This window comes from Hoplias malabaricus, chromosome 6 (assembly GCF_029633855.1).
Source record: "Hoplias malabaricus isolate fHopMal1 chromosome 6, fHopMal1.hap1, whole genome shotgun sequence".
NCBI lineage: Eukaryota > Metazoa > Chordata > Actinopteri > Characiformes > Erythrinidae > Hoplias > Hoplias malabaricus.
Window position 1 is genome coordinate 21,234,024 of NC_089805.1, and position 26,138 is coordinate 21,260,161.

The 26,138-nt window shown below is 47.0% G+C and overlaps 23 non-coding genes across 23 annotated transcripts; 22 read left to right on the forward strand and 1 right to left on the reverse strand.

Moving 5' to 3' along the window:
- Nucleotides 1-99: 99 nt before the first annotated feature.
- Nucleotides 100-171, forward strand: trnac-gca (transfer RNA cysteine (anticodon GCA)). The gene has a single exon. It is a non-coding gene; the product is annotated as a tRNA-Cys (tRNA).
- Nucleotides 172-1,139: 968 nt separating this feature from the next.
- trnac-gca (transfer RNA cysteine (anticodon GCA)) lies at nt 1,140-1,211 on the forward strand. Its single transcript has one exon. It is a non-coding gene; the product is annotated as a tRNA-Cys (tRNA).
- A 968-nt stretch (nt 1,212-2,179) lies between these two features.
- trnac-gca (transfer RNA cysteine (anticodon GCA)) lies at nt 2,180-2,251 on the forward strand. The gene has a single exon. It is a non-coding gene; the product is annotated as a tRNA-Cys (tRNA).
- Nucleotides 2,252-4,259: 2,008 nt separating this feature from the next.
- trnac-gca (transfer RNA cysteine (anticodon GCA)) lies at nt 4,260-4,331 on the forward strand. Its single transcript has one exon. It is a non-coding gene; the product is annotated as a tRNA-Cys (tRNA).
- A 2,008-nt stretch (nt 4,332-6,339) lies between these two features.
- On the forward strand, nt 6,340-6,411 carry trnac-gca (transfer RNA cysteine (anticodon GCA)). The gene has a single exon. It is a non-coding gene; the product is annotated as a tRNA-Cys (tRNA).
- Nucleotides 6,412-7,379: 968 nt separating this feature from the next.
- Nucleotides 7,380-7,451, forward strand: trnac-gca (transfer RNA cysteine (anticodon GCA)). The gene has a single exon. It is a non-coding gene; the product is annotated as a tRNA-Cys (tRNA).
- A 968-nt stretch (nt 7,452-8,419) lies between these two features.
- trnac-gca (transfer RNA cysteine (anticodon GCA)) lies at nt 8,420-8,491 on the forward strand. The gene has a single exon. It is a non-coding gene; the product is annotated as a tRNA-Cys (tRNA).
- A 958-nt stretch (nt 8,492-9,449) lies between these two features.
- On the forward strand, nt 9,450-9,521 carry trnac-gca (transfer RNA cysteine (anticodon GCA)). The gene has a single exon. It is a non-coding gene; the product is annotated as a tRNA-Cys (tRNA).
- A 960-nt stretch (nt 9,522-10,481) lies between these two features.
- trnac-gca (transfer RNA cysteine (anticodon GCA)) lies at nt 10,482-10,553 on the forward strand. The gene has a single exon. It is a non-coding gene; the product is annotated as a tRNA-Cys (tRNA).
- A 958-nt stretch (nt 10,554-11,511) lies between these two features.
- On the forward strand, nt 11,512-11,583 carry trnac-gca (transfer RNA cysteine (anticodon GCA)). The gene has a single exon. It is a non-coding gene; the product is annotated as a tRNA-Cys (tRNA).
- Nucleotides 11,584-12,543: 960 nt separating this feature from the next.
- On the forward strand, nt 12,544-12,615 carry trnac-gca (transfer RNA cysteine (anticodon GCA)). Its single transcript has one exon. It is a non-coding gene; the product is annotated as a tRNA-Cys (tRNA).
- Nucleotides 12,616-13,573: 958 nt separating this feature from the next.
- trnac-gca (transfer RNA cysteine (anticodon GCA)) lies at nt 13,574-13,645 on the forward strand. The gene has a single exon. It is a non-coding gene; the product is annotated as a tRNA-Cys (tRNA).
- A 968-nt stretch (nt 13,646-14,613) lies between these two features.
- trnac-gca (transfer RNA cysteine (anticodon GCA)) lies at nt 14,614-14,685 on the forward strand. Its single transcript has one exon. It is a non-coding gene; the product is annotated as a tRNA-Cys (tRNA).
- A 1,998-nt stretch (nt 14,686-16,683) lies between these two features.
- Nucleotides 16,684-16,755, forward strand: trnac-gca (transfer RNA cysteine (anticodon GCA)). The gene has a single exon. It is a non-coding gene; the product is annotated as a tRNA-Cys (tRNA).
- Nucleotides 16,756-18,753: 1,998 nt separating this feature from the next.
- On the forward strand, nt 18,754-18,825 carry trnac-gca (transfer RNA cysteine (anticodon GCA)). Its single transcript has one exon. It is a non-coding gene; the product is annotated as a tRNA-Cys (tRNA).
- A 968-nt stretch (nt 18,826-19,793) lies between these two features.
- trnac-gca (transfer RNA cysteine (anticodon GCA)) lies at nt 19,794-19,865 on the forward strand. Its single transcript has one exon. It is a non-coding gene; the product is annotated as a tRNA-Cys (tRNA).
- Nucleotides 19,866-20,833: 968 nt separating this feature from the next.
- On the forward strand, nt 20,834-20,905 carry trnac-gca (transfer RNA cysteine (anticodon GCA)). The gene has a single exon. It is a non-coding gene; the product is annotated as a tRNA-Cys (tRNA).
- Nucleotides 20,906-21,873: 968 nt separating this feature from the next.
- trnac-gca (transfer RNA cysteine (anticodon GCA)) lies at nt 21,874-21,945 on the forward strand. The gene has a single exon. It is a non-coding gene; the product is annotated as a tRNA-Cys (tRNA).
- A 968-nt stretch (nt 21,946-22,913) lies between these two features.
- On the forward strand, nt 22,914-22,985 carry trnac-gca (transfer RNA cysteine (anticodon GCA)). The gene has a single exon. It is a non-coding gene; the product is annotated as a tRNA-Cys (tRNA).
- Nucleotides 22,986-23,953: 968 nt separating this feature from the next.
- Nucleotides 23,954-24,025, forward strand: trnac-gca (transfer RNA cysteine (anticodon GCA)). The gene has a single exon. It is a non-coding gene; the product is annotated as a tRNA-Cys (tRNA).
- Nucleotides 24,026-24,156: 131 nt separating this feature from the next.
- Nucleotides 24,157-24,228, reverse strand: trnam-cau (transfer RNA methionine (anticodon CAU)). Its single transcript has one exon. It is a non-coding gene; the product is annotated as a tRNA-Met (tRNA).
- A 755-nt stretch (nt 24,229-24,983) lies between these two features.
- Nucleotides 24,984-25,055, forward strand: trnac-gca (transfer RNA cysteine (anticodon GCA)). Its single transcript has one exon. It is a non-coding gene; the product is annotated as a tRNA-Cys (tRNA).
- Nucleotides 25,056-26,023: 968 nt separating this feature from the next.
- Nucleotides 26,024-26,095, forward strand: trnac-gca (transfer RNA cysteine (anticodon GCA)). Its single transcript has one exon. It is a non-coding gene; the product is annotated as a tRNA-Cys (tRNA).
- Nucleotides 26,096-26,138: the final 43 nt, after the last annotated feature.

Genomic DNA, 26,138 nt, shown 5'->3' on the forward strand with positions numbered 1-26,138 from the left:
AACAGTTCAGATGCTCTTGACATCGGAAGTGGTGTTATCTTATCGATTGTCTCTTTGGCTTGTTGGTTTTCTAGAATTTCTTCCCAAGCTATGGCAGCAGGGGGTATAGCTCAGTGGTAGAGCATTTGACTGCAGATCAAGAGGTCCCCAGTTCAAATCTGGGTGCCCCCTCATATAAAGATTGCATTGGTTAGGCCTGTCTTCTCACTGATGTGAGAGAGAAGGTCCTAGCAAGAGAGCTTGGCCTCCTTGTGCTGCCTAGTGTCCGAAAATGAACCGCACAAGGTTGTTGGGTTTTGTTTTCTTCATTATTAGCAGAGGATGGTTTCGATCCATCGACCTCTGGGTTATGGGCCCAGCACGCTTCCGCTGCGCCACTCTGCTAGCCATACACCCTAGATGGGACTTGAACCCACAATCCCTGGCTTAGGAGGCCAGTGCCTTATCCACTAGGTCACTGGAACTTGGAAAAAGCTCCTTATATTGATTCTCCTTGCCTATCTTGCCTTTGCATTCTGCGGTCAAATACAAAGGACTGCATCTGACAATCCTCACGTGTCCCAAAGTATTCTGCTCACAACGCACCCAGATTTTAGCACAGGATGTAATCATTCCTTCCATCTGGTGGTCATGGGCCCAGCACCCTTACGCTGAACAGCTCTGCTACTTTCCTGCCCAGGCAGGGTTATGGACACCAAAATATCTTCTCACTGGTTCGTTAAGCTTGTAGTGCACTTGGGAAACGCTGACAGGAAAGGCTTGGCATCATGGCTGTTTAGGGGAGGCTGTCTTCAGCTTCGACACTCTGCTTCCATGACAAAAGCAATCTAGAGGTAATCCTATTTCTTATATCCATGTTTCCGCTGTTGAACTTTTCATACTTGATTATGATTGATACACAGCGCTTCCAAGACATCAATGCTTATGGCGTAAAGCACTTCTGATGCGAATGTGTGTTCCATTCCTACAGACCGAAATGAAAAAGCTTTTGGCGGTGGTTGAAAAGATCCCCATTTCATGCCTGGGTGCCTCTCTGTGAAAACAGTTCAGATGCTCTTGACATCGGAAGTGGTGTTATCTTATCGATTGTCTCTTTGGCTTGTTGGTTTTCTAGAATTTCTTCCCAAGCTATGGCAGCAGGGGGTATAGCTCAGTGGTAGAGCATTTGACTGCAGATCAAGAGGTCCCCAGTTCAAATCTGGGTGCCCCCTCATATAAAGATTGCATTGGTTAGGCCTGTCTTTTCACTGATGTGAGAGAGAAGGTCCTAGCAAGAGAGCTTGGCCTCCTTGTGCTGCCTAGTGTCCGAAAATGAACCGCACAAGGTTGTTGGGTTTTGTTTTCTTCATTATTAGCAGAGGATGGTTTCGATCCATCGACCTCTGGGTTATGGGCCCAGCACGCTTCCGCTGCGCCACTCTGCTAGCCATACACCCTAGATGGGACTTGAACCCACAATCCCTGGCTTAGGAGGCCAGTGCTTTATCCACTAGGTCACTGGAACTTGGAAAAAGCTCCTTATATTGATTCTCCTTGCCTATCTTGCCTTTGCATTCTGCGGTCAAATACAAAGGACTGCATCTGACAATCCTCACGTGTCCCAAAGTATTCTGCTCACAACGCACCCAGATTTTAGCACAGGATGTAATCATTCCTTCCATCTGGTGGTCATGGGCCCAGCACCCTTACGCTGAACAGCTCTGCTACTTTCCTGCCCAGGCAGGGTTATGGACACCAAAATATCTTCTCACTGGTTCGTTAAGCTTGTAGTGCACTTGGGAAACGCTGCCAGGAAAGGCTTGGCATCATGGCTGTTTAGGGGAGGCTGTCTTCAGCTTCGACACTCTGCTTCCATGACAAAAGCAATCTAGAGGTAATCCTATTTCTTATATCCATGTTTCCGCTGTTGAACTTTTCATACTTGATTATGATTGATACACAGCGCTTCCAAGACATCAATGCTTATGGCGTAAAGCACTTCTGATGCGAATGTGTGTTCCATTCCTACAGACCGAAATGAAAAAGCTTTTGGCGGTGGTTGAAAAGATCCCCATTTCATGCCTGGGTGCCTCTCTGTGAAAACAGTTCAGATGCTCTTGACATCGGAAGTGGTGTTATCTTATCGATTGTCTCTTTGGCTTGTTGGTTTTCTAGAATTTCTTCCCAAGCTATGGCAGCAGGGGGTATAGCTCAGTGGTAGAGCATTTGACTGCAGATCAAGAGGTCCCCAGTTCAAATCTGGGTGCCCCCTCATATAAAGATTGCATTGGTTAGGCCTGTCTTTTCACTGATGTGAGAGAGAAGGTCCTAGCAAGAGAGCTTGGCCTCCTTGTGCTGCCTAGTGTCCGAAAATGAACCGCACAAGGTTGTTGGGTTTTGTTTTCTTCATTATTAGCAGAGGATGGTTTCGATCCATCGACCTCTGGGTTATGGGCCCAGCACGCTTCCGCTGCGCCACTCTGCTAGCCATACACCCTAGATGGGACTCAAACCCACAATCCCTGGCTTAGGAGGCCAGTGCCTTATCCACTAGGTCACTGGAACTTGGAAAAAGCTCCTTATATTGATTCTCCTTGCCTATCTTGCCTTTGCATTCTGCGGTCAAATACAAAGGACTGCATCTGACAATCCTCACGTGTCCCAAAGTATTCTGCTCACAACGCACCCAGATTTTAGCACAGGATGTAATCATTCCTTCCATCTGGTGGTCATGGGCCCAGCACCCTTACGCTGAACAGCTCTGCTACTTTCCTGCCCAGGCAGGGTTATGGACACCAAAATATCTTCTCACTGGTTCGTTAAGCTTGTAGTGCACTTGGGAAACGCTGCCAGGAAAGGCTTGGCATCATGGCTGTTTAGGGGAGGCTGTCTTCAGCTTCGACACTCTGCTTCCATGACAAAAGCAATCTAGAGGTAATCCTATTTCTTATATCCATGTTTCCGCTGTTGAACTTTTCATACTTGATTATGATTGATACACAGCGCTTCCAAGACATCAATGCTTATGGCGTAAAGCACTTCTGATGCGAATGTGTGTTCCATTCCTACAGACCGAAATGAAAAAGCTTTTGGCGGTGGTTGAAAAGATCCCCATTTCATGCCTGGGTGCCTCTCTGTGAAAACAGTTCAGATGCTCTTGACATCGGAAGTGGTGTTATCTTATCGATTGTCTCTTTGGCTTGTTGGTTTTCTAGAATTTCTTCCCAAGCTATGGCAGCAGGGGGTATAGCTCAGTGGTAGAGCATTTGACTGCAGGACAAGAGGTCCCCAGTTCAAATCTGGGTGCCCCCTCATATAAAGATTGCATTGGTTAGGCCTGTCTTCTCACTGATGTGAGAGAGAAGGTCCTAGCAAGAGAGCTTGGCCTCCTTGTGCTGCCTAGTGTCCGAAAATGAACCGCACAAGGTTGTTGGGTTTTGTTTTCTTCATTATTAGCAGAGGATGGTTTCGATCCATCGACCTCTGGGTTATGGGCCCAGCACGCTTCCGCTGCGCCACTCTGCTAGCCATACACCCTAGATGGGACTTGAACCCACAATCCCTGGCTTAGGAGGCCAGTGCCTTATCCACTAGGTCACTGGAACTTGGAAAAAGCTCCTTATATTGATTCTCCTTGCCTATCTTGCCTTTGCATTCTGCGGTCAAATACAAAGGACTGCATCTGACAATCCTCACGTGTCCCAAAGTATTCTGCTCACAACGCACCCAGATTTTAGCACAGGATGTAATCATTCCTTCCATCTGGTGGTCATGGGCCCAGCACCCTTACGCTGAACAGCTCTGCTACTTTCCTGCCCAGGCAGGGTTATGGACACCAAAATATCTTCTCACTGGTTCGTTAAGCTTGTAGTGCACTTGGGAAACGCTGCCAGGAAAGGCTTGGCATCATGGCTGTTTAGGGGAGGCTGTCTTCAGCTTCGACACTCTGCTTCCATGACAAAAGCAATCTAGAGGTAATCCTATTTCTTATATCCATGTTTCCGCTGTTGAACTTTTCATACTTGATTATGATTGATACACAGCGCTTCCAAGACATCAATGCTTATGGCGTAAAGCACTTCTGATGCGAATGTGTGTTCCATTCCTACAGACCGAAATGAAAAAGCTTTTGGCGGTGGTTGAAAAGATCCCCATTTCATGCCTGGGTGCCTCTCTGTGAAAACAGTTCAGATGCTCTTGACATCGGAAGTGGTGTTATCTTATCGATTGTCTCTTTGGCTTGTTGGTTTTCTAGAATTTCTTCCCAAGCTATGGCAGCAGGGGGTATAGCTCAGTGGTAGAGCATTTGACTGCAGATCAAGAAGTCCCCAGTTCAAATCTGGGTGCCCCCTCATATAAAGATTGCATTGGTTAGGCCTGTCTTTTCACTGATGTGAGAGAGAAGGTCCTAGCAAGAGAGCTTGGCCTCCTTGTGCTGCCTAGTGTCCGAAAATGAACCGCACAAGGTTGTTGGGTTTTGTTTTCTTCATTATTAGCAGAGGATGGTTTCGATCCATCGACCTCTGGGTTATGGGCCCAGCACGCTTCCGCTGCGCCACTCTGCTAGCCATACACCCTAGATGGGACTTGAACCCACAATCCCTGGCTTAGGAGGCCAGTGCCTTATCCACTAGGTCACTGGAACTTGGAAAAAGCTCCTTATATTGATTCTCCTTGCCTATCTTGCCTTTGCATTCTGCGGTCAAATACAAAGGACTGCATCTGACAATCCTCACGTGTCCCAAAGTATTCTGCTCACAACGCACCCAGATTTTAGCACAGGATGTAATCATTCCTTCCATCTGGTGGTCATGGGCCCAGCACCCTTACGCTGAACAGCTCTGCTACTTTCCTGCCCAGGCAGGGTTATGGACACCAAAATATCTTCTCACTGGTTCGTTAAGCTTGTAGTGCACTTGGGAAACGCTGCCAGGAAAGGCTTGGCATCATGGCTGTTTAGGGGAGGCTGTCTTCAGCTTCGACACTCTGCTTCCATGACAAAAGCAATCTAGAGGTAATCCTATTTCTTATATCCATGTTTCCGCTGTTGAACTTTTCATACTTGATTATGATTGATACACAGCGCTTCCAAGACATCAATGCTTATGGCGTAAAGCACTTCTGATGCGAATGTGTGTTCCATTCCTACAGACCGAAATGAAAAAGCTTTTGGCGGTGGTTGAAAAGATCCCCATTTCATGCCTGGGTGCCTCTCTGTGAAAACAGTTCAGATGCTCTTGACATCGGAAGTGGTGTTATCTTATCGATTGTCTCTTTGGCTTGTTGGTTTTCTAGAATTTCTTCCCAAGCTATGGCAGCAGGGGTTATAGCTCAGTGGTAGAGCATTTGACTGCAGATCAAGAGGTCCCCAGTTCAAATCTGGGTCCCCCCTCATATAAAGATTGCATTGGTTAGGCCTGTCTTTTCACTGATGTGAGAGAGAAGGTCCTAGCAAGAGAGCTTGGCCTCCTTGTGCTGCCTAGTGTCCGAAAATGAACTGCACAAGGTTGTTGGGTTTTGTTTTCTTCATTGTTAGCAGAGGATGGTTTCGATCCATCGACCTCTGGGTTATGGGCCCAGCACGCTTCCGCTGCGCCACTCTGCTAGCCATACACCCTAGATGGGACTTGAACCCACAATCCCTGGCTTAGGAGGCCAGTGCCTTATCCACTAGGTCACTGGAACTTGGAAAAAGCTCCTTATATTGATTCTCCTTGCCTATCTTGCCTTTGCATTCTGCGGTCAAATACAAAGGACTGCATCTGACAATCCTCACGTGTCCCAAAGTATTCTGCTCACAACACACCCAGATTTTAGCACAGGATGTAATCATTCCTTCCATCTGGTGGTCATGGGCCCAGCACCCTTACGCTGAACAGCTCTGCTACTTTCCTGCCCAGGCAGGGTTATGGACACCAAAATATCTTCTCACTGGTTCGTTAAGCTTGTAGTGCACTTGGGAAACGCTGCCAGGAAAGGCTTGGCATCATGGCTGTTTAGGGGAGGCTGTCTTCAGCTTCGACACTCTGCTTCCATGACAAAAGCAATCTAGAGGTAATCCTATTTCTTATATCCATGTTTCCGCTGTTGAACTTTTCATACTTGATTATGATTGATACACAGCGCTTCCAAGAAATCAATGCTTATGGCGTAAAGCACTTCTGATGCGAATGTGTGTTCCATTCCTACAGACCGAAATGAAAAAGCTTTTGGCGGTGGTTGAAAAGATCCCCATTTCATGCCTGGGTGCCTCTCTGTGAAAACAGTTCAGATGCTCTTGACATCGGAAGTGGTGTTATCTTATCGATTGTCTCTTTGGCTTGTTGGTTTTCTAGAATTTCTTCCCAAGCTATGGCAGCAGGGGGTATAGCTCAGTGGTAGAGCATTTGACTGCAGATCAAGAGGTCCCCAGTTCAAATCTGGGTGCCCCCTCATATAAAGATTGCATTGGTTAGGCCTGTCTTTTCACTGATGTGAGAGAGAAGGTCCTAGCAAGAGAGCTTGGCCTCCTTGTGCTGCCTAGTGTCCGAAAATGAACCGCACAAGGTTGTTGGGTTTTGTTTTCTTCATTATTAGCAGAGGATGGTTTCGATCCATCGACCTCTGGGTTATGGGCCCAGCACGCTTCCGCTGCGCCACTCTGCTAGCCATACACCCTAGATGGGACTTGAACCCACAATCCCTGGCTTAGGAGGCCAGTGCCTTATCCACTAGGTCACTGGAACTTGGAAAAAGCTCCTTATATTGATTCTCCTTGCCTATCTTGCCTTTGCATTCTGCGGTCAAATACAAAGGACTGCATCTGACAATCCTCACGTGTCCCAAAGTATTCTGCTCACAACGCACCCAGATTTTAGCACAGGATGTAATCATTCCTTCCATCTGGTGGTCATGGGCCCAGCACCCTTACGCTGAACAGCTCTGCTACTTTCCTGCCCAGGCAGGGTTATGGACACCAAAATATCTTCTCACTGGTTCGTTAAGCTTGTAGTGCACTTGGGAAACGCTGACAGGAAAGGCTTGGCATCATGGCTGTTTAGGGGAGGCTGTCTTCAGCTCCGACACTCTGCTTCCATGACAAAAGCAATCTAGAGGTAATCCTATTTCTTATATCCATGTTTCCGCTGTTGAACTTTTCATACTTGATTATGATTGAAACACAGCGCTTCCAAGACATCAATGCTTATGGCGTAAAGCACTTCTGATGCGAATGTGTGTTCCATTCCTACAGACCGAAATGAAAAAGCTTTTGGCGGTGGTTGAAAAGATCCCCATTTCACGTCTGGGTGCCTCTCTGTGAAAACAGTTCAGATGCTCTTGACATCGGAAGTGGTGTTATCTTATCGATTGTCTCTTTGGCTTGTTGGTTTTCTAGAATTTCTTCCCAAGCTATGGCAGCAGGGGGTATAGCTCAGTGGTAGAGCATTTGACTGCAGATCAAGAGGTCCCCAGTTTAAATCTGGGTGCCCCCTCATATAAAGATTGCATTGTTTAGGCCTGTCTTTTCACTGATGTGAGAGAGAAGGTCCTAGCAAGAGAGCTTGGCCTCCTTGTGCTGCCTAGTGTCCGAAAATGAACCGCACAAGGTTGTTGGGTTTTGTTTTCTTCATTATTAGCAGAGGATGGTTTCAATCCATCGACCTCTGGGTTATGGGCCCAGCACGCTTCCGCTGCGCCACTCTGCTAGCCATACACCCTAGATGGGACTCGAACCCACAATCCCTGGCTTAGGAGGCCAGCGCCTTATCCACTAGGTCACTGGAACTTGGAAAAAGATCCTTATATTGATTCTCCTTGCCTATCTTGCCTTTGCATTCAGCGGTCAAATACAAAGGACTGCATCTGACAATCCTCACGTGTCCCAAAGTATTCTGCTCACAACGCACCCAGATTTTAGCACAGGATGTAATCATTCCTTCCATCTGGTGGTTATGGGCCCAGCACCCTTACGCTGAACAGCTCTGCTACTTTCCTGCCCAGGCAGGGTTATGGACACCAAAATATCTTCTCACTGGTTCGTTAAGCTTGTAGTGCACTTGGGAAACTCTGCCAGGAAAGGCTTGGCATCATGGCTGTTTAGGGGAGGCTGTCTTCAGCTTCGACACTCTGCTTCCATGACAAAGGCAATCTAAAGGTAGTCCTATTTCTTATATCCATGTTTCCGCTGTTGAACTTTTCATACTTGATTATGATTGAAACACAGCGCTTCCAAGACATCAATGCTTATGGCGTAAAGCACTTCTGATGCGAATGTGTGTTCCATTCCTACAGACCGAAATGAAAAAGCTTTTGGCGGTGGTTGAAAAGATCCCCATTTCATGTCTGGGTTCCTCTCTGTGAAAACAGTTCAGATGCTCTTGACATCGGAAGTGGTGTTATCTTATGGATTGTCTCTTTGGCTTGTTGGTTTTCTAGAATTTCTTCCCAAGCTATGGCAGCAGGGGGTATAGCTCAGTGGTAGAGCATTTGACTGCAGATCAAGAGGTCCCCAGTTCAAATCTGGGTGCCCCCTCATATAAAGATTGCATTGGTTAGGCCTGTCTTTTCACTGATGTGAGAGAGAAGGTCCTAGCAAGAGAGCTTGGCCTCCTTGTGCCCGAAAATGAACCGCACAAGGTTGTTGGGTTTTGTTTTCTTCATTATTAGCAGAGGATGGTTTCGATCCATCGACCTCTGGGTTATGGGCCCAGCACGCTTCCGCTGCGCCACTCTGCTAGCCATACACCCTAGATGGGACTCGAACCCACAATCCCTGGCTTAGGAGGCCAGTGCCTTATCCACTAGGTCACTGGAACTTGGAAAAAGCTCCTTATATTGATTCTCCTTGCCTATCTTGCCTTTGCATTCTGCGGTCAAATACAAAGGACTGCATCTGACAATCCTCACGTGTCCCAAAGTATTCTGCTCACAACGCACCCAGATTTTAGCACAGGATGTAATCATTCCTTCCATCTGGTGGTCATGGGCCCAGCACCCTTACGCTGAACAGCTCTGCTACTTACCTGCCCAGGCAGGGTTATGGACACCAAAATATCTTCTCACTGGTTCGTTAAGCTTGTAGTGCACTTGGGAAACGCTGACAGGAAAGGCTTGGCATCATGGCTGTTTAGGGGAGGCTGTCTTCAGCTTCGACACTCTGCTTCCATGACAAAAGCAATCTAGAGGTAATCCTATTTCTTATATCCATGTTTCCGCTGTTGAACTTTTCATACTTGATTATGATTGAAACACAGCGCTTCCAAGACATCAATGCTTATGGCGTAAAGCACTTCTGATGCGAATGTGTGTTCCATTCCTACAGACCGAAATGAAAAAGCTTTTGGCGGTGGTTGAAAAGATCCCCATTTCACGTCTGGGTGCCTCTCTGTGAAAACAGTTCAGATGCTCTTGACATCGGAAGTGGTGTTATCTTATCGATTGTCTCTTTGGCTTGTTGGTTTTCTAGAATTTCTTCCCAAGCTATGGCAGCAGGGGGTATAGCTCAGTGGTAGAGCATTTGACTGCAGATCAAGAGGTCCCCAGTTTAAATCTGGGTGCCCCCTCATATAAAGATTGCATTGTTTAGGCCTGTCTTTTCACTGATGTGAGAGAGGAGGTCCTAGCAAGAGAGCTTGGCCTCCTTGTGCTGCCTAGTGTCCGAAAATGAACCGCACAAGGTTGTTGGGTTTTGTTTTCTTCATTATTAGCAGAGGATGGTTTCAATCCATCGACCTCTGGGTTATGGGCCCAGCACGCTTCCGCTGCGCCACTCTGCTAGCCATACACCCTAGATGGGACTCGAACCCACAATCCCTGGCTTAGGAGGCCAGCGCCTTATCCACTAGGTCACTGGAACTTGGAAAAAGATCCTTATATTGATTCTCCTTGCCTATCTTGCCTTTGCATTCAGCGGTCAAATACAAAGGACTGCATCTGACAATCCTCACGTGTCCCAAAGTATTCTGCTCACAACGCACCCAGATTTTAGCACAGGATGTAATCATTCCTTCCATCTGGTGGTTATGGGCCCAGCACCCTTACGCTGAACAGCTCTGCTACTTTCCTGCCCAGGCAGGGTTATGGACACCAAAATATCTTCTCACTGGTTCGTTAAGCTTGTAGTGCACTTGGGAAACTCTGCCAGGAAAGGCTTGGCATCATGGCTGTTTAGGGGAGGCTGTCTTCAGCTTCGACACTCTGCTTCCATGACAAAGGCAATCTAAAGGTAGTCCTATTTCTTATATCCATGTTTCCGCTGTTGAACTTTTCATACTTGATTATGATTGAAACACAGCGCTTCCAAGACATAAATGCTTATGGCGTAAAGCACTTCTGATGCGAATGTGTGTTCCATTCCTACAGACCGAAATGAAAAAGCTTTTGGCGGTGGTTGAAAAGATCCCCATTTCATGTCTGGGTTCCTCTCTGTGAAAACAGTTCAGATGCTCTTGACATCGGAAGTGGTGTTATCTTATCGATTGTCTCTTTGGCTTTCTAGAATTTCTTCCCAAGCTATGGCAGCAGGGGGTATAGCTCAGTGGTAGAGCATTTGACTGCAGATCAAGAGGTCCCCAGTTCAAATCTGGGTGCCCCCTCATATAAAGATTGCATTGGTTAGGCCTGTCTTTTCACTGATGTGAGAGAGAAGGTCCTAGCAAGAGAGCTTGGCCTCCTTGTGCCCGAAAATGAACCGCACAAGGTTGTTGGGTTTTGTTTTCTTCATTATTAGCAGAGGATGGTTTCGATCCATCGACCTCTGGGTTATGGGCCCAGCACGCTTCCGCTGCGCCACTCTGCTAGCCATACACCCTAGATGGGACTCGAACCCACAATCCCTGGCTTAGGAGGCCAGTGCCTTATCCACTAGGTCACTGGAACTTGGAAAAAGCTCCTTATATTGATTCTCCTTGCCTATCTTGCCTTTGCATTCTGCGGTCAAATACAAAGGACTGCATCTGACAATCCTCACGTGTCCCAAAGTATTCTGCTCACAACGCACCCAGATTTTAGCACAGGATGTAATCATTCCTTCCATCTGGTGGTCATGGGCCCAGCACCCTTACGCTGAACAGCTCTGCTACTTACCTGCCCAGGCAGGGTTATGGACACCAAAATATCTTCTCACTGGTTCGTTAAGCTTGTAGTGCACTTGGGAAACGCTGACAGGAAAGGCTTGGCATCATGGCTGTTTAGGGGAGGCTGTCTTCAGCTTCGACACTCTGCTTCCATGACAAAAGCAATCTAGAGGTAATCCTATTTCTTATATCCATGTTTCCGCTGTTGAACTTTTCATACTTGATTATGATTGAAACACAGCGCTTCCAAGACATCAATGCTTATGGCGTAAAGCACTTCTGATGCGAATGTGTGTTCCATTCCTACAGACCGAAATGAAAAAGCTTTTGGCGGTGGTTGAAAAGATCCCCATTTCACGTCTGGGTGCCTCTCTGTGAAAACAGTTCAGATGCTCTTGACATCGGAAGTGGTGTTATCTTATCGATTGTCTCTTTGGCTTGTTGGTTTTCTAGAATTTCTTCCCAAGCTATGGCAGCAGGGGGTATAGCTCAGTGGTAGAGCATTTGACTGCAGATCAAGAGGTCCCCAGTTTAAATCTGGGTGCCCCCTCATATAAAGATTGCATTGTTTAGGCCTGTCTTTTCACTGATGTGAGAGAGGAGGTCCTAGCAAGAGAGCTTGGCCTCCTTGTGCTGCCTAGTGTCCGAAAATGAACCGCACAAGGTTGTTGGGTTTTGTTTTCTTCATTATTAGCAGAGGATGGTTTCAATCCATCGACCTCTGGGTTATGGGCCCAGCACGCTTCCGCTGCGCCACTCTGCTAGCCATACACCCTAGATGGGACTCGAACCCACAATCCCTGGCTTAGGAGGCCAGCGCCTTATCCACTAGGTCACTGGAACTTGGAAAAAGATCCTTATATTGATTCTCCTTGCCTATCTTGCCTTTGCATTCAGCGGTCAAATACAAAGGACTGCATCTGACAATCCTCACGTGTCCCAAAGTATTCTGCTCACAACGCACCCAGATTTTAGCACAGGATGTAATCATTCCTTCCATCTGGTGGTTATGGGCCCAGCACCCTTACGCTGAACAGCTCTGCTACTTTCCTGCCCAGGCAGGGTTATGGACACCAAAATATCTTCTCACTGGTTCGTTAAGCTTGTAGTGCACTTGGGAAACTCTGCCAGGAAAGGCTTGGCATCATGGCTGTTTAGGGGAGGCTGTCTTCAGCTTCGACACTCTGCTTCCATGACAAAGGCAATCTAAAGGTAGTCCTATTTCTTATATCCATGTTTCCGCTGTTGAACTTTTCATACTTGATTATGATTGAAACACAGCGCTTCCAAGACATAAATGCTTATGGCGTAAAGCACTTCTGATGCGAATGTGTGTTCCATTCCTACAGACCGAAATGAAAAAGCTTTTGGCGGTGGTTGAAAAGATCCCCATTTCATGTCTGGGTTCCTCTCTGTGAAAACAGTTCAGATGCTCTTGACATCGGAAGTGGTGTTATCTTATCGATTGTCTCTTTGGCTTTCTAGAATTTCTTCCCAAGCTATGGCAGCAGGGGGTATAGCTCAGTGGTAGAGCATTTGACTGCAGATCAAGAGGTCCCCAGTTCAAATCTGGGTGCCCCCTCATATAAAGATTGCATTGGTTAGGCCTGTCTTTTCACTGATGTGAGAGAGAAGGTCCTAGCAAGAGAGCTTGGCCTCCTTGTGCCCGAAAATGAACCGCACAAGGTTGTTGGGTTTTGTTTTCTTCATTATTAGCAGAGGATGGTTTCGATCCATCGACCTCTGGGTTATGGGCCCAGCACGCTTCCGCTGCGCCACTCTGCTAGCCATACACCCTAGATGGGACTCGAACCCACAATCCCTGGCTTAGGAGGCCAGTGCCTTATCCACTAGGTCACTGGAACTTGGAAAAAGCTCCTTATATTGATTCTCCTTGCCTATCTTGCCTTTGCATTCTGCGGTCAAATACAAAGGACTGCATCTGACAATCCTCACGTGTCCCAAAGTATTCTGCTCACAACGCACCCAGATTTTAGCACAGGATGTAATCATTCCTTCCATCTGGTGGTCATGGGCCCAGCACCCTTACGCTGAACAGCTCTGCTACTTTCCTGCCCAGGCAGGGTTATGGACACCAAAATATCTTCTCACTGGTTCGTTAAGCTTGTAGTGCACTTGGGAAACGCTGACAGGAAAGGCTTGGCATCATGGCTGTTTAGGGGAGGCTGTCTTCAGCTTCGACACTCTGCTTCCATGACAAAAGCAATCTAGAGGTAATCCTATTTCTTATATCCATGTTTCCGCTGTTGAACTTTTCATACTTGATTATGATTGAAACACAGCGCTTCCAAGACATCAATGCTTATGGCGTAAAGCACTTCTGATGCGAATGTGTGTTCCATTCCTACAGACCGAAATGAAAAAGCTTTTGGCGGTGGTTGAAAAGATCCCCATTTCATGTCTGGGTTCCTCTCTGTGAAAACAGTTCAGATGCTCTTGACATCGGAAGTGGTGTTATCTTGTCGATTGTCTCTTTGGCTTGTTGGTTTTCTAGAATTTCTTCCCAAGCTATGGCAGCAGGGGGTATAGCTCAGTGGTAGAGCATTTGACTGCAGATCAAGAGGTCCCCAGTTCAAATCTGGGTGCCCCCTCATATAAAGATTGCATTGTTTAGGCCTGTCTTTTCACTGATGTGAGAGAGAAGGTCCTAGCAAGAGAGCTTGGCCTCCTTGTGCTGCCTAGTGTCCGAAAATGAACCGCACAAGGTTGTTGGGTTTTGTTTTCTTCATTATTAGCAGAGGATGGTTTCGATCCATCGACCTCTGGGTTATGGGCCCAGCACGCTTCCGCTGCGCCACTCTGCTAGCCATACACCCTAGATGGGACTCGAACCCACAATCCCTGGCTTAGGAGGCCAGTGCCTTATCCACTAGGTCACTGGAACTTGGAAAAAGCTCCTTATATTGATTCTCCTTGCCTATCTTGCCTTTGCATTCTGCGGTCAAATACAAAGGACTGCATCTGACAATCCTCACGTGTCCCAAAGTATTCTGCTCACAACGCACCCAGATTTTAGCACAGGATGTAATCATTCCTTCCATCTGGTGGTCATGGGCCCAGCACCCTTACGCTGAACAGCTCTGCTACTTTCCTGCCCAGGCAGGGTTATGGACACCAAAATATCTTCTCACTGGTTCGTTAAGCTTGTAGTGCACTTGGGAAACGCTGACAGGAAAGGCTTGGCATCATGGCTGTTTAGGGGAGGCTGTCTTCAGCTTCGACACTCTGCTTCAATGACAAAAGCAATCTAGAGGTAATCCTATTTCTTATATCCATGTTTCCGCTGTTGAACTTTTCATACTTGATTATGATTGAAACACAGCGCTTCCAAGACATCAATGCTTATGGCGTAAAGCACTTCTGATGCGAATGTGTGTTCCATTCCTACAGACCGAAATGAAAAAGCTTTTGGCGGTGGTTGAAAAGATCCCCATTTCATGTCTGGGTTCCTCTCTGTGAAAACAGTTCAGATGCTCTTGACATCGGAAGTGGTGTTATCTTGTCGATTGTCTCTTTGGCTTGTTGGTTTTCTAGAATTTCTTCCCAAGCTATGGCAGCAGGGGGTATAGCTCAGTGGTAGAGCATTTGACTGCAGATCAAGAGGTCCCCAGTTCAAATCTGGGTGCCCCCTCATATAAAGATTGCATTGTTTAGGCCTGTCTTTTCACTGATGTGAGAGAGAAGGTCCTAGCAAGAGAGCTTGGCCTCCTTGTGCTGCCTAGTGTCCGAAAATGAACCGCACAAGGTTGTTGGGTTTTGTTTTCTTCATTATTAGCAGAGGATGGTTTCGATCCATCGACCTCTGGGTTATGGGCCCAGCACGCTTCCGCTGCGCCACTCTGCTAGCCATACACCCTAGATGGGACTCGAACCCACAATCCCTGGCTTAGGAGGCCAGTGCCTTATCCACTAGGTCACTGGAACTTGGAAAAAGCTCCTTATATTGATTCTCCTTGCCTATCTTGCCTTTGCATTCTGCGGTCAAATACAAAGGACTGCATCTGACAATCCTCACGTGTCCCAAAGTATTCTGCTCACAACGCACCCAGATTTTAGCACAGGATGTAATCATTCCTTCCATCTGGTGGTCATGGGCCCAGCACCCTTACGCTGAACAGCTCTGCTACTTTCCTGCCCAGGCAGGGTTATGGACACCAAAATATCTTCTCACTGGTTCGTTAAGCTTGTAGTGCACTTGGGAAACGCTGACAGGAAAGGCTTGGCATCATGGCTGTTTAGGGGAGGCTGTCTTCAGCTTCGACACTCTGCTTCCATGACAAAAGCAATCTAGAGGTAATCCTATTTCTTATATCCATGTTTCCGCTGTTGAACTTTTCATACTTGATTATGATTGAAACACAGCGCTTCCAAGACATCAATGCTTATGGCGTAAAGCACTTCTGATGCGAATGTGTGTTCCATTCCTACAGACCGAAATGAAAAAGCTTTTGGCGGTGGTTGAAAAGATCCCCATTTCATGTCTGGGTTCCTCTCTGTGAAAACAGTTCAGATGCTCTTGACATCGGAAGTGGTGTTATCTTATCGATTGTCTCTTTGGCTTGTTGGTTTTCTAGAATTTCTTCCCAAGCTATGGCAGCAGGGGGTATATCTCAGTGGTAGAGCATTTGACTGCAGATCAAGAGGTCCCCAGTTCAAATCTGGGTGCCCCCTCATATAAAGATTGCATTGTTTAGGCCTGTCTTTTCACTGATGTGAGAGAGAAGGTCCTAGCAAGAGAGCTTGGCCTCCTTGTGCCCGAAAATGAACCGCACAAGGTTGTTGGGTTTTGTTTTCTTCATTATTAGCAGAGGATGGTTTCAATCCATCGACCTCTGGGTTATGGGCCCAGCACGCTTCCGCTGCGCCACTCTGCTAGCCATACACCCTAGATGGGACTCGAACCCACAATCCCTGGCTTAGGAGGCCAGCGCCTTATCCACTAGGTCACTGGAACTTGGAAAAAGATCCTTATATTGATTCTCCTTGCCTATCTTGCCTTTGCATTCAGCGGTCAAATACAAAGGACTGCATCTGACAATCCTCACGTGTCCCAAAGTATTCTGCTCACAACGCACCCAGATTTTAGCACAGGATGTAATCATTCCTTCCATCTGGTGGTTATGGGCCCAGCACCCTTACGCTGAACAGCTCTGCTACTTTCCTGCCCAGGCAGGGTTATGGACACCAAAATATCTTCTCACTGGTTCGTTAAGCTTGTAGTGCACTTGGGAAACTCTGCCAGGAAAGGCTTGGCATCATGGCTGTTTAGGGGAGGCTGTCTTCAGCTTCGACACTCTGCTTCCATGACAAAGGCAATCTAAAGGTAGTCCTATTTCTTATATCCATGTTTCCGCTGTTGAACTTTTCATACTTGATTATGATTGAAACACAGCGCTTCCAAGACATCAATGCTTATGGCGTAAAGCACTTCTGATGCGAATGTGTGTTCCATTCCTACAGACCGAAATGAAAAAGCTTTTGGCGGTGGTTGAAAAGATCCCCATTTCACGTCTGGGTGCCTCTCTGTGAAAACAGTTCAGATGCTCTTGACATCGGAAGTGGTGTTATCTTATCGATTGTCTCTTTGGCTTGTTGGTTTTCTAGAATTTCTTCCCAAGCTATGGCAGCAGGGGGTATAGCTCAGTGGTAGAGCATTTGACTGCAGATCAAGAGGTCCCCAGTTTAAATCTGGGTGCCCCCTCATATAAAGATTGCATTGTTTAGGCCTGTCTTTTCACTGATGTGAGAGAGAAGGTCCTAGCAAGAGAGCTTGGCCTCCTTGTGCTGCCTAGTGTCCGAAAATGAACCGCACAAGGTTGTTGGGTTTTGTTTTCTTCATTATTAGCAGAGGATGGTTTCAATCCATCGACCTCTGGGTTATGGGCCCAGCACGCTTCCGCTGCGCCACTCTGCTAGCCATACACCCTAGATGGGACTCGAACCCACAATCCCTGGCTTAGGAGGCCAGTGCCTTATCCACTAGGTCACTGGAACTTGGAAAAAGCTCCTTATATTGATTCTCCTTGCCTATCTTGCCTTTGCATTCTGCGGTCAAATACAAAGGACTGCATCTGACAGTCCTCACGTGTCCCAAAGTATTCTGCTCACAACGCACCCAGATTTTAGCACAGGATGTAATCATTCCTTCCATCTGGTGGTCATGGGCCCAGCACCCTTACGCTGAACAGCTCTGCTACTTTCCTGCCCAGGCAGGGTTATGGACACCAAAATATCTTCTCACTGGTTCGTTAAGCTTGTAGTGCACTTGGGAAACGCTGACAGGAAAGGCTTGGCATCATGGCTGTTTAGGGGAGGCTGTCTTCAGCTTCGACACTCTGCTTCCATGACAAAAGCAATCTAGAGGTAATCCTATTTCTTATATCCATGTTTCCGCTGTTGAACTTTTCATACTTGATTATGATTGAAACACAGCGCTTCCAAGACATCAATGCTTATGGCGTAAAGCACTTCTGATGCGAATGTGTGTTCCATTCCTACAGACCGAAATGAAAAAGCTTTTGGCAGTGGTTGAAAAGATCCCCATTTCATGTCTGGGTTCCTCTCTGTGAAAACAGTTCAGATGCTCTTGACATCGGAAGTGGTGTTATCTTATCGATTGTCTCTTTGGCTTGTTGGTTTTCTAGAATTTCTTCCTAAGCTATGGCAGCAGGGGGTATAGCTCAGTGGTGGAGCATTTGACTGCAGATCAAGAGGTCCCCAGTTCAAATCTGGGTGCCCCCTCATATAAAGATTGCATTGTTTAGGCCTGTCTTTTCACTGTTGTGAGAGAGAAGGTCCTAGCAAGAGAGCTTGGCCTCCTTGTGCCCGAAAATGAACCGCACAAGGTTGTTGGGTTTTGTTTTCTTCATTATTAGCAGAGGATGGTTTCGATCCATCGACCTCTGGGTTATGGGCCCAGCACGCTTCCGCTGCGCCACTCTGCTAGCCATACACCCTAGATGGGACTCAAACCCACAATCCCTGGCTTAGGAGGCCAGTGCCTTATCCACTAGGTCACTGGAACTTGGAAAAAGCTCTTTATATTGATTCTCCTTGCCTATCTTGCCTTTGCATTCTGCGGTCAAATACAAAGGACTGCATCTGACAATCCTCACGTGTCCCAAAGTATTCTGCTCACAACGCACCCAAATTTTAGCACAGGATGTAATCATTCCTTCCATCTGGTGGTCATGGGCCCAGCACCCTTACGCTGAACAGCTCTGCTACTTTCCTGCCCAGGCAGGGTTATGGACACCAAAATATCTTCTCACTGGTTCGTTAAGCTTGTAGTGCACTTGGGAAACGCTGACAGGAAAGGCTTGGCATCATGGCTGTTTAGGGGAGGCTGTCTTCAGCTTCGACACTCTGCTTCCATGACAAAGGCAATCTAAAGGTAGTCCTATTTCTTATATCCATGTTTCCGCTGTTGAACTTTTCATACTTGATTATGATTGAAACACAGCGTTTCCAAGACATCAATGCTTATGGCGTAAAGCACTTCTGATGCGAATGTGTGTTCCATTCCTACAGACCGAAATGAAAAAGCTTTTGGCGGTGGTTGAAAAGATCCCCATTTCACGTCTGGGTGCCTCTCTGTGAAAACAGTTCAGATGCTCTTGACATCGGAAGTGGTGTTATCTTATCGATTGTCTCTTTGGCTTGTTGGTTTTCTAGAATTTCTTCCCAAGCTATGGCAGCAGGGGGTATAGCTCAGTGGTAGAGCATTTGACTGCAGATCAAGAGGTCCCCAGTTTAAATCTGGGTGCCCCCTCATATAAAGATTGCATTGTTTAGGCCTGTCTTTTCACTGATGTGAGAGAGAAGGTCCTAGCAAGAGAGCTTGGCCTCCTTGTGCTGCCTAGTGTCCGAAAATGAACCGCACAAGGTTGTTGGGTTTTGTTTTCTTCATTATTAGCAGAGGATGGTTTCAATCCATCGACCTCTGGGTTATGGGCCCAGCACGCTTCCGCTGCGCCACTCTGCTAGCCATACACCCTAGATGGGACTCGAACCCACAATCCCTGGCTTAGGAGGCCAGCGCCTTATCCACTAGGTCACTGGAACTTGGAAAAAGATCCTTATATTGATTCTCCTTGCCTATCTTGCCTTTGCATTCTGCGGTCAAATACAAAGGACTGCATCTGACAATCCTCACGTGTCCCAAAGTATTCTGCTCACAACGCACCCAGATTTTAGCACAGGATGTAATCATTCCTTCCATCTGGTGGTCATGGGCCCAGCACCCTTACGCTGAACAGCTCTGCTACTTTCCTGCCCAGGCAGGGTTATGGACACCAAAATATCTTCTCACTGGTTCGTTAAGCTTGTAGTGCACTTGGGAAACTCTGCCAGGAAAGGCTTGGCATCATGGCTGTTTAGGGGAGGCTGTCTTCAGCTTCGACACTCTGCTTCCATGACAAAGGCAATCTAAAGGTAGTCCTATTTCTTATATCCATGTTTCCGCTGTTGAACTTTTCATACTTGATTATGATTGAAACACAGCGTTTCCAAGACATCAATGCTTATGGCGTAAAGCACTTCTGATGCGAATGTGTGTTCCATTCCTACAGACCGAAATGAAAAAGCTTTTGGCGGTGGTTGAAAAGATCCCCATTTCACGTCTGGGTGCCTCTCTGTGAAAACAGTTCAGATGCTCTTGACATCGGAAGTGGTGTTATCTTATCGATTGTCTCTTTGGCTTGTTGGTTTTCTAGAATTTCTTCCCAAGCTATGGCAGCAGGGGGTATAGCTCAGTGGTAGAGCATTTGACTGCAGATCAAGAGGTCCCCAGTTTAAATCTGGGTGCCCCCTCATATAAAGATTGCATTGTTTAGGCCTGTCTTTTCACTGATGTGAGAGAGAAGGTCCTAGCAAGAGAGCTTGGCCTCCTTGTGCTGCCTAGTGTCCGAAAATGAACCGCACAAGGTTGTTGGGTTTTGTTTTCTTCATTATTAGCAGAGGATGGTTTCAATCCATCGACCTCTGGGTTATGGGCCCAGCACGCTTCCGCTGCGCCACTCTGCTAGCCATACACCCTAGATGGGACTCGAACCCACAATCCCTGGCTTAGGAGGCCAGCGCCTTATCCACTAGGTCACTGGAACTTGGAAAAAGATCCTTATATTGATTCTCCTTGCCTATCTTGCCTTTGCATTCAGCGGTCAAATACAAAGGACTGCATCTGACAATCCTCACGTGTCCCAAAGTATTCTGCTCACAACGCACCCAGATTTTAGCACAGGATGTAATCATTCCTTCCATCTGGTGGTTATGGGCCCAGCACCCTTACGCTGAACAGCTCTGCTACTTTCCTGCCCAGGCAGGGTTATGGACACCAAAATATCTTCTCACTGGTTCGTTAAGCTTGTAGTGCACTTGGGAAACTCTGCCAGGAAAGGCTTGGCATCATGGCTGTTTAGGGGAGGCTGTCTTCAGCTTCGACACTCTGCTTCCATGACAAAGGCAATCTAAAGGTAGTCCTATTTCTTATATCCATGTTTCCGCTGTTGAACTTTTCATACTTGATTATGATTGAAACACAGCGCTTCCAAGACATCAATGCTTATGGCGTAAAGCACTTCTGATGCGAATGTGTGTTCCATTCCTACAGACCGAAATGAAAAAGCTTTTGGCGGTGGTTGAAAAGATCCCCATTTCACGTCTGGGTGCCTCTCTGTGAAAACAGTTCAGATGCTCTTGACATCGGAAGTGGTGTTATCTTATCGATTGTCTCTTTGGCTTGTTGGTTTTCTAGAATTTCTTCCCAAGCTATGGCAGCAGGGGGTATAGCTCAGTGGTAGAGCATTTGACTGCAGATCAAGAGGTCCCCAGTTTAAATCTGGGTGCCCCCTCATATAAAGATTGCATTGTTTAGGCCTGTCTTTTCACTGATGTGAGAGAGAAGGTCCTAGCAAGAGAGCTTGGCCTCCTTGTGCTGCCTAGTGTCCGAAAATGAACCGCACAAGGTTGTTGGGTTTTGTTTTCTTCATTATTAGCAGAGGATGGTTTCAATCCATCGACCTCTGGGTTATGGGCCCAGCACGCTTCCGCTGCGCCACTCTGCTAGCCATACACCCTAGATGGGACTCGAACCCACAATCCCTGGCTTAGGAGGCCAGCGCCTTATCCACTAGGTCACTGGAACTTGGAAAAAGATCCTTATATTGATTCTCCTTGCCTATCTTGCCTTTGCATTCAGCGGTCAAATACAAAGGACTGCATCTGACAATCCTCACGTGTCCCAAAGTATTCTGCTCACAACGCACCCAGATTTTAGCACAGGATGTAATCATTCCTTCCATCTGGTGGTTATGGGCCCAGCACCCTTACGCTGAACAGCTCTGCTACTTTCCTGCCCAGGCAGGGTTATGGACACCAAAATATCTTCTCACTGGTTCGTTAAGCTTGTAGTGCACTTGGGAAACTCTGCCAGGAAAGGCTTGGCATCATGGCTGTTTAGGGGAGGCTGTCTTCAGCTTCGACACTCTGCTTCCATGACAAAGGCAATCTAAAGGTAGTCCTATTTCTTATATCCATGTTTCCGCTGTTGAACTTTTCATACTTGATTATGATTGAAACACAGCGCTTCCAAGACATCAATGCTTATGGCGTAAAGCACTTCTGATGCGAATGTGTGTTCCATTCCTACAGACCGAAATGAAAAAGCTTTTGGCGGTGGTTGAAAAGATCCCCATTTCACGTCTGGGTGCCTCTCTGTGAAAACAGTTCAGATGCTCTTGACATCGGAAGTGGTGTTATCTTATCGATTGTCTCTTTGGCTTGTTGGTTTTCTAGAATTTCTTCCCAAGCTATGGCAGCAGGGGGTATAGCTCAGTGGTAGAGCATTTGACTGCAGATCAAGAGGTCCCCAGTTTAAATCTGGGTGCCCCCTCATATAAAGATTGCATTGTTTAGGCCTGTCTTTTCACTGATGTGAGAGAGAAGGTCCTAGCAAGAGAGCTTGGCCTCCTTGTGCTGCCTAGTGTCCGAAAATGAACCGCACAAGGTTGTTGGGTTTTGTTTTCTTCATTATTAGCAGAGGATGGTTTCAATCCATCGACCTCTGGGTTATGGGCCCAGCACGCTTCCGCTGCGCCACTCTGCTAGCCATACACCCTAGATGGGACTCGAACCCACAATCCCTGGCTTAGGAGGCCAGCGCCTTATCCACTAGGTCACTGGAACTTGGAAAAAGATCCTTATATTGATTCTCCTTGCCTATCTTGCCTTTGCATTCAGCGGTCAAATACAAAGGACTGCATCTGACAATCCTCACGTGTCCCAAAGTATTCTGCTCACAACGCACCCAGATTTTAGCACAGGATGTAATCATTCCTTCCATCTGGTGGTTATGGGCCCAGCACCCTTACGCTGAACAGCTCTGCTACTTTCCTGCCCAGGCAGGGTTATGGACACCAAAATATCTTCTCACTGGTTCGTTAAGCTTGTAGTGCACTTGGGAAACTCTGCCAGGAAAGGCTTGGCATCATGGCTGTTTAGGGGAGGCTGTCTTCAGCTTCGACACTCTGCTTCCATGACAAAGGCAATCTAAAGGTAGTCCTATTTCTTATATCCATGTTTCCGCTGTTGAACTTTTCATACTTGATTATGATTGAAACACAGCGCTTCCAAGACATCAATGCTTATGGCGTAAAGCACTTCTGATGCGAATGTGTGTTCCATTCCTACAGACCGAAATGAAAAAGCTTTTGGCGGTGGTTGAAAAGATCCCCATTTCACGTCTGGGTGCCTCTCTGTGAAAACAGTTCAGATGCTCTTGACATCGGAAGTGGTGTTATCTTATCGATTGTCTCTTTGGCTTGTTGGTTTTCTAGAATTTCTTCCCAAGCTATGGCAGCAGGGGGTATAGCTCAGTGGTAGAGCATTTGACTGCAGATCAAGAGGTCCCCAGTTTAAATCTGGGTGCCCCCTCATATAAAGATTGCATTGTTTAGGCCTGTCTTTTCACTGATGTGAGAGAGAAGGTCCTAGCAAGAGAGCTTGGCCTCCTTGTGCTGCCTAGTGTCCGAAAATGAACCGCACAAGGTTGTTGGGTTTTGTTTTCTTCATTATTAGCAGAGGATGGTTTCAATCCATCGACCTCTGGGTTATGGGCCCAGCACGCTTCCGCTGCGCCACTCTGCTAGCCATACACCCTAGATGGGACTCGAACCCACAATCCCTGGCTTAGGAGGCCAGCGCCTTATCCACTAGGTCACTGGAACTTGGAAAAAGATCCTTATATTGATTCTCCTTGCCTATCTTGCCTTTGCATTCAGCGGTCAAATACAAAGGACTGCATCTGACAATCCTCACGTGTCCCAAAGTATTCTGCTCACAACGCACCCAGATTTTAGCACAGGATGTAATCATTCCTTCCATCTGGTGGTTATGGGCCCAGCACCCTTACGCTGAACAGCTCTGCTACTTTCCTGCCCAGGCAGGGTTATGGACACCAAAATATCTTCTCACTGGTTCGTTAAGCTTGTAGTGCACTTGGGAAACTCTGCCAGGAAAGGCTTGGCATCATGGCTGTTTAGGGGAGGCTGTCTTCAGCTTCGACACTCTGCTTCCATGACAAAGGCAATCTAAAGGTAGTCCTATTTCTTATATCCATGTTTCCGCTGTTGAACTTTTCATACTTGATTATGATTGAAACACAGCGCTTCCAAGACATCAATGCTTATGGCGTAAAGCACTTCTGATGCGAATGTGTGTTCCATTCCTACAGACCGAAATGAAAAAGCTTTTGGCGGTGGTTGAAAAGATCCCCATTTCATGTCTGGGTTCCTCTCTGTGAAAACAGTTCAGATGCTCTTGACATCGGAAGTGGTGTTATCTTATCGATTGTCTCTTTGGCTTGTTGGTTTTCTAGAATTTCTTCCCAAGCTATGGCAGCAGGGGGTATAGCTCAGTGGTAGAGCATTTGACTGCAGATCAAGAGGTCCCCAGTTCAAATCTGGGTGCCCCCTCATATAAAGATTGCATTGTTTAGGCCTGTCTTTTCACTGATGTGAGAGAGAAGGTCCTAGCAAGAGAGCTTGGCCTCCTTGTGCCCGAAAATGAACCGCACAAGGTTGTTGGGTTTTGTTTTCTTCATTATTAGCAGAGGATGGTTTCGATCCATCGACCTCTGGGTTATGGGCCCAGCACGCTTCCACTGCGCCACTCTGCTAGCCATACACCCTAGATGGGACTCGAACCCACAATCCCTGGCTTAGGAGGCCAGCGCCTTATCCACTAGGTCACTGGAACTTGGAAAAAGATCCTTATATTGATTCTCCTTGCCTATCTTGCCTTTGCATTCAGCGGTCAAATACAAAGGACTGCATCTGACAATCCTCACGTGTCCCAAAGTATTCTGCTCACAACGCACCCAGATTTTAGCACAGGATGTAATCATTCCTTCCATCTGGTGGTCATGGGCCCAGCACCCTTACGCTGAACAGCTCTGCTACTTTCCTGCCCAGGCAGGGTTATGGACACCAAAATATCTTCTCACTGGTTCGTTAAGCTTGTAGTGCACTTGGGAAACGCTGCCAGGAAAGGCTTGGCATCATGGCTGTTTAGGGGAGGCTGTCTTCAGCTTCGACACTCTGCTTCCATGACAAAAGCAATCTAGAGGTAATCCTATTTCTTATATCCATGTTTCCGCTGTTGAACTTTTCATACTTGATTATGATTGAAACACAGCGCTTCCAAGACATCAATGCTTATGGCGTAAAGCACTTCTGATGCGAATGTGTGTTCCATTCCTACAGACCGAAATGAAAAAGCTTTTGGCGGTGGTTGAAAAGATCCCCATTTCACGTCTGTGTGCCTCTCTGTGAAAACAGTTCAGATGCTCTTGACATCGGAAGTGGTGTTATCTTATCGATTGTCTCTTTGGCTTGTTGGTTTTCTAGAATTTCTTCCCAAGCTATGGCAGCAGGGGGTATAGCTCAGTGGTAGAGCATTTGACTGCAGATCAAGAGGTCCCCAGTTTAAATCTGGGTGCCCCCTCATATAAAGATTGCATTGTTTAGGCCTGTCTTTTCACTGATGTGAGAGAGAAGGTCCTAGCAAGAGAGCTTGGCCTCCTTGTGCTGCCTAGTGTCCGAAAATGAACCGCACAAGGTTGTTGGGTTTTGTTTTCTTCATTATTAGCAGAGGATGGTTTCAATCCATCGACCTCTGGGTTATGGGCCCAGCACGCTTCCGCTGCGCCACTCTGCTAGCCATACACCCTAGATGGGACTCAAACCCACAATCCCTGGCTTAGGAGGCCAGTGCCTTATCCACTAGGTCACTGGAACTTGGAAAAAGCTCCTTGTATTGATTCTCCTTGCCTATCTTGCCTTTGCATTCTGCGGTCAAATACAAAGGACTGCATCTGACAATCCTCACGTGTCCCAAAGTATTCTGCTCACAACGCACCCAGATTTTAGCACAGGATGTAATCATTCCTTCCATCTGGTGGTCATGGGCCCAGCACCCTTACGCTGAACAGCTCTGCTACTTTCCTGCCCAGGCAGGGTTATGGACACCAAAATATCTTCTCACTGGTTCGTTAAGCTTGTAGTGCACTTGGGAAACGCTGCCAGGAAAGGCTTGGCATCATGGCTGTTTAGGGGAGGCTGTCTTCAGCTTCGACACTCTGCTTCCATGACAAAAGCAATCTAGAGGTAATCCTATTTCTTATATCCATGTTTCCGCTGTTGAACTTTTCATACTTGATTATGATTGAAACACAGCGCTTCCAAGACATCAATGCTTATGGCGTAAAGCACTTCTGATGCGAATGTGTGTTCCATTCCTACAGACCGAAATGAAAAAGCTTTTGGCGGTGGTTGAAAAGATCCCCATTTCACGTCTGGGTGCCTCTCTGTGAAAACAGTTCAGATGCTCTTGACATCGGAAGTGGTGTTATCTTATCGATTGTCTCTTTGGCTTGTTGGTTTTCTAGAATTTCTTCCCAAGCTATGGCAGCAGGGGGTATAGCTCAGTGGTAGAGCATTTGACTGCAGATCAAGAGGTCCCCAGTTTAAATCTGGGTGCCCCCTCATATAAAGATTGCATTGTTTAGGCCTGTCTTTTCACTGATGT